Source organism: Eurosta solidaginis, chromosome 3 (genome assembly GCF_040869045.1).
Source record: "Eurosta solidaginis isolate ZX-2024a chromosome 3, ASM4086904v1, whole genome shotgun sequence".
Lineage (NCBI taxonomy): Eukaryota > Metazoa > Arthropoda > Insecta > Diptera > Tephritidae > Eurosta > Eurosta solidaginis.
The window spans coordinates 168898137-168904823 of record NC_090321.1 but is presented as its reverse complement, the minus strand read 5'-3'; positions in this window follow the sequence as shown (position 1 = coordinate 168904823).

Here is a 6687-nt window from a genome sequence, read left to right as displayed (position 1 = left end):
ATGGCTTTTCAAGAAACTTATGTAAATTTGGCTTTGTAGCTGTTTTGTTTATGAAAAAGTAAATGAAATACATATTTGATATCTGCTTCAATAGCTTAAACTGTACTATCGTCGTTGTTTTAATACTTGGTTAAGCAAATCAAGCAGAGTTTATTGACTGTTGACCATTGACTATTGTTCGTCTAACAATAGATTGTAACGGCATAAACGAAGGGAGATAGTGTAACGTACACGTATGTGGGTTTACACAAATAATGTTTTATTCTTCACAACTTTGTCAATTTTGTAACATAGTTTATTTCAATTCATTGCTTGTATTACATTTTTACATTTATAGATTTATTTTAAAACTAATTATTATTTATTTGAATGTTGTAAAAAAGCATATCATATTTTTAATATTTCATATTTTAAATTCTCGTATTTTAAATTTACGTTTTCAAGTTCACGAGAAGACGACGACTGTTTTTAGAAACTACTACGTTAATTTAATAGTTTTTTCCTGAGCGTGTTGCTTTTCTATCTAAATGCACAGTGTTTCTATGCTCAGTGTTATCCGTTCCTACATTCGGCCGTCCTGACGTTTCATTCGTCCCGAATGATGGTCCCCATGGCTTCATAAACTCTGCCACTGTCGACGTACACCCTGGACCCTCATTCTCACCTATTTTTTTTCTTCATAACGGTCGTGAGGAAGTTTTTTTTGTTATTTTGTATGGACCTAAATACTTTGCCTTAAGTTTGAGGCCACTGCCAAATTGAGTGCGTTTAATAGCAACTAAGTCATCTATTTTATAATTTATCGCTGATTTACGTTTCGTATTAAAGCATCTGCGGTTTTCTTGCTGAATTTTCAGTATGTTTTCTTTAGCTTTATTTCGAATTTCGTTACGTTCAGAATTTATATCTTTCATACTTGCGTCTTGCATAAACTCGTTAAGGTCAGGTAGGTCCTTTAAACGCATATCACATCCCGTTAAAATTTTAAAAGGCGAGTACTTGGTACTTCTTGCCGGAATACTATTTATAAATTGCTGGACTTGATCTACATGCCGGTACCACTGTTCCGGATGTTCCTGACTTAGTTTTGCCAACATAGGCACAACTACACGGTGCATCCTCTCGACTTGCCCATTTCCTCGGGGCACACCTGTAGTTATAGTATAATGTTGTATACCCTCTTCTTCGCAACAATCCTTGAACAAATTAGATGTGAAAGCAGAACCCTTATCCGAAACTATTCTTTTGGGATTTCCAAAAATACTAGCCCGCTTTTTCATTTTTTCTACCACCGCAGAAGCTCCGGTATCTTTCGTTGGATATAACCAATCGAACTTTGTGAACCCGTCTACTACAACAAAAATATAATTGTATTGCTTATTCGTGGTTGTCATGGGACCTACGTGATCGACATGTAAGGTATACAACGGTTCAGTGTCTTTGTCGATTGGTGACAAAAGACCTTCCTTTTTACCTGCCTTTGCATTAACCCCGATGCACTCAATACAACTGGATACAACTCTCGCTACTTTTGAGGACACTTTCGGTATGATCTCTTGTGTCTTACGTGCTGAAAAGTGGCCCTGCCTATGAGCTAATTTCATAATTTCTTCCTCCATTTGCTCCGGTACAACGATAAGTTCTCGTGTTGGATCCTTGTAAAGGACACCGCGAAATGTGTGAAAGTCATCATACGTATCCTTTTCTAAAATCTTTAAAACCGCCTTCGTCCAACTGTCCTCTTCTTGCGCTTTTATCAACCTATGACGAAATGTATCTTCAACAAGAAAACAATGAACCCGACTGAGCGCATCTACGTGCCTCATTTGAGACCCTGATCGATGCTCGATTTGATGATCAAACTCTTGTAGGAACATCGCCCACCTTGCTATTCTAGAAGGAATATCGTCTTTACGTATAGTCATTGCGAATGCGTTACAATCAGTCACGATTTTGAATTTACAACCTAGCAAATACACTCTCCACTTTTTTAGTGCCTCAACTATGGCTAAAACCTCGAGCTCATACGAACTATACTTTTGTTCTGCAGGACTTGTCTTTCGACTTAAGTACTGGACTGGGTGAAAGTTTTGGTCCTCATACCACTTTTGCAGCATCACTGCTCCGTAGCTAAATTTTGACGCGTCCGTATGTACCTCTGTTTCTGCATTCGGATTGAATAGTCTTAGTGCAGGCTTTTTTATTAATGCCTCCTTAAGTTGCCGAAAGGCTGCTAGTTGCTCATCACCGATTTTAAAAACTGCATCTTTTCTTAGCAAATCAGACAACGGTTTTGCCAATGACGCATAATTTTGAACGAATCGCCTAAAATAAGACGTTAACCCTAAGAACCGCTCTATCGCTTTTCTGTCCCTTGGCATTGGATAATTTTTTATTGCTTTTGTCTTCTCTTCCGATGGTTGAATTGTGCCATTTTTTATGACATATCCTAAAAAATTGACACTCCTTTACAAAAACTTACATTTTTTCCATTTAAACTGTATGCCATGTTTCTCACCAACGTTCAAAACTCTTTTCAATTTTTCTATCCCTTCCTCTTCACTATTCGAAGGAATAACTAAGTCATCTATATAAATTGCGACTGTACCGTCTCTGATAAGATCCCTGAAAATCACTGCAATGAACCTACAAAATGCAGCAGGAGAGTTCTTTATGTCGAAAGGCGCGTACAAAAATTCATACTGACCAGCATGTGTAACAAAAGCCGTGTACTTTATTGAATCCCTATGCATCGGCACATGAAAGAAGCCGTCCTTCAGATCTAAAGTTGAAAATATCTTTGCCCCCTGCAATCTATCGATAACATCATCCATTAACGTCATTGGGAAGTTGTCTTTAACAATTTTTAGATTAAGCTTACGGTAATCGCAACACAAGCGCTTGCTTCCATCCTTCTTGCTTACTAAAACTATGGGAGATGCATAACATGATGAACTTGGTTGTATAATGCCTTCGTCTAACTATTCTGAAACTTGTTTATCAACTATGCGTTGGCTATCATAAGAAATTCTTCTAGGTCGATGATAAACTGGTATGTCATCACTTACAATAACTTTCATTTCAATTGGGCTTTTTAAATTTTGCTGTGGGTTATATTTATCAATTAAATCTTTAACGACGCACGAATGATTTTCCTTCAAATGACTTAGATCTACAGACTCATGCGCTAAGTCCTCCATTTGAACTTCAGAACAAAAATATTCAAATTCACTAAACAAATCATGGTATATATCTTTTTCATTTGCCAGGATTCCGTCGGTGGTGACTTCCATGCACTGTTTTTCCCCTAAATTAACATTCGCATCGCCTTTAAAAAAAATTCTACTCCCTTCTGGCTTACTTTCATATCTATGTGCTCTAGAATTGTGTTGCCTAGGATAACCTTATAGTCGATTGTACCTTCATTCACGATGTAAAATTTCATAGGCAGCTCCATCTTATCAATCCTAACTTTCACCATTACGAACCCTATTGTTGTTACTTCGCTATGACATAAACCACGGAGAATAATTTTTTCTTCTTGCACACTTTCTTTGAAATTTATCTCTTTTAAAACATCATCCCTCAATAAGCACAAACTAGAACCCGTATCTACTAAAGCGTTAAACTCAAAATTTTCAATAAATATCTTCTTAAATTTAAGGACGCTACTTCCGCTCATCATGTTACTCTGCTCCTGCTTTGACTTTACTTCCTTCTTGCATTCAAATGATCGATGACCCATCGCATTGCATTTAAAACACTTATACTGCCGACTTGTACATTCTTTGGCTAAATGAGTGTTCAACCCACACTTAAAACAATTTCTTACGTTTTTATTTGAAACGAATCGCTCGTCTTCTTCTTGTTTTCCACCCACTTGATTATTTTGTTTGTTGGAACTGCCCATGAAACCGGGTGTTCCCCTTATTTTCTCATACACTTTTATTTGGTTTTTAAGCTCACCAATAGATTTCGACTGATAAAGCACAACTTTATTTAACTTCGAGTCTGGTATGCCCTCTATAAAGTAATCGATGATACTTTCGTCATCAAGACGTATTGGTTTAGCAATTTCCATCAATATATATAAGTACTCTCGAAAAGTTTCGCCTAATTTCTTTTTCCTATTCCTCAACTTTTTGTGAACATCTGATGCACAAACTTGCACTCCAAACTCATCTAATAAAGCATTTTTCAAAGATTCCCAATCTACCAAACCTCTTTCACTCCTTATAAATAATTTTGCAGCACCTTTTAGCAATTGCTTGCTATAAATAAATTTTTGCACCTCATTCCACCCAACGGCGGAAGCATTTTCCTCAAATTCTTGTACCCACTGCCTAATATCAACTGTATCTGTGCCACTGAATCTAGATAAACTTTCCTCAATGTCTTTAAAAGTGAATACCGATCTTCTTGGGTTGGGGTGACCGCCGACAGGGAAATCATATATGGAACCGTTTGAGACTACATCATGATCGTTGTCATCATTATTATTAACACGGTAATGTAGCATTAGTCTGTCTTGCAAAGCCCTTTTAAATCCTGTCGTTTCTAAGTTAATCTCCCTAAGTGCATTTCTTAGTGACTCGCAATTCATAGCTAATATGGTATCTTGGTCCATTTTAGATATGTATTATTAAAGCAAAAACTGAATTGAATATATATAACTATCTTATACGTAATAATGTGTTAGTAGTACGTATATAATAAAAAAATGTTTTCATTTACTTTTATTTTCAATTAATTTGTACGTTTCCTGCATACATACATATGCTTAAATGTTAAAATTTCAATGTTTCCTTTCCAAGATCTTTCACAAATTGTTATTTCAAAAATTATTTCGCATTTATGTTTGTACAATCATTTGAACATATGTACATATGCACAAATTAAGATACCTAGATTTTCTCTTTCAATCGATCTTTTACAAATTTCTCAAATTTTTTTTTTTTGTGCTTTAATTTTTTACAGATTCTAAATTTCACGAAAAAGAAAGAAGAAAAAAAAATTATGGAAACTATGAACACATTTTAAATTTAAAATTTTACTTTCAGCAAATTTTTTGACAAATTTGAATTTTCCTTTCTATGAAATTGTGACAAATATTTTGTTTGCTTATTTACCTAACTTCTTTCACAATTTTCTTTATTTTGTTTTTTTTTTTATATATATTTTAAAGATACGTAACTGACATTTGTTTCGCTTCAAATTTCAATTCGTATTCCCTTCAGCTTCGCAGATGCATATGGTTTGTTCTCTTTATCCCGCTTGACGGCGGTTTTTTCTTCTTTATTTATTAGCTCTTGACTCCTTTGATGTTTAGCAATTTTATTTTTAAATAGTTTTCTTCTTACCTCCTTTGTTGCTTCTTAGGTTATCTCTTCTTTTGATTTTGTTTGAACTTATTTTATTTTCTTATACTTTCATTTTGACATCATTCTTCTTTTTTCTTCTCGTTTCTCCTCTTTCTTCTTGCTACTAGCTTTTCCTACATACATGGAACGTACATGCTCACTCGCTTTCGTTTAACGACGAAAATTATAAGTGAAGATGACTTCGTGCTCACGATGTAGCTTCGTTTCGTTTTCAGCATAAATACATGGAACAACTAAAAGTACATACATTTTTTTTTTCCTTTTTTTTTTTTTTGCAGTTTTTGAAACTTTTCAGAAATTTTGAAAACTTTTCACATGAACTTTTCACCACTGTTTAGTTGTTTTAAACCCATGCAAATTTTACTAATTTTTTAGTTCTTCCTTTGGGAATATTTGCTTGACGGCACTCTAATCCCGGTTGAGCCCCCAATTTATTTGTGTGTTTACACAAATAATGTTTTATTCTTCACAATTTTGTCAATTTTGTAAAATAGTTTATTTCAATTCATGGTTTGTATTACATTTTTACATTTATATATTTATTTTAAAACTAATTATTATTTATTTGAATGTTGTAAAAAAGCATATCATATTTTTAATATTTCATATTTTAAATTCTCGTATTTTAAATTTACGTTTTCAAGTGCACGAGAAGATGACGACTGTTTTTAGAAACTACTACGTTAATTTAATAGTTTTTTCCTGAGCGTGTTGCTTTTCTATCTAAATACACAGTGTTTCTATGCTCAGTGTTATCCGTTCCTACACGTATATGTGCATCCGCTCCCTTGCGCAATCAAGATGGAATGCCCCAGATAGCTCAGTGTATGGAGTCGCAGTACTGAACCCTTATCCACCTTGATGCAGGGCGGATGTTACAATAATCTTAGTATTTTCAACATCACCGCTTTCCTTACACTTTATTACCTTAACTGTTTCACTTAATTACCTAAAACCAATAATGTTTCGCTACAAATGTGGGACGTGATAGCCGCGAAATGGCCATCACAACAATTTAACAGATGATGAGACTTCATAAATAAAATAAATAAATGTAAGGCGCGATAACCTCCGAAGAGATCTAAGGCCGAGCTTCTCTTCCAATTTGCGTCGTGCTCCTCTTGATTTTCCCTACAAATTGGCCGGACGGGACCTACATGCTTTATGCCGACTCCGAACGGCATCTGCAAGGCAGATGAGTTTTCACTGAGGGCTTTTCATGGCAGAAATACACCCGGAGCGCTTGCCAAACACTGCCGAGGGGCGACTCCACTTAGAAAAATTTTCTTCTAATTGAAAAACCTTA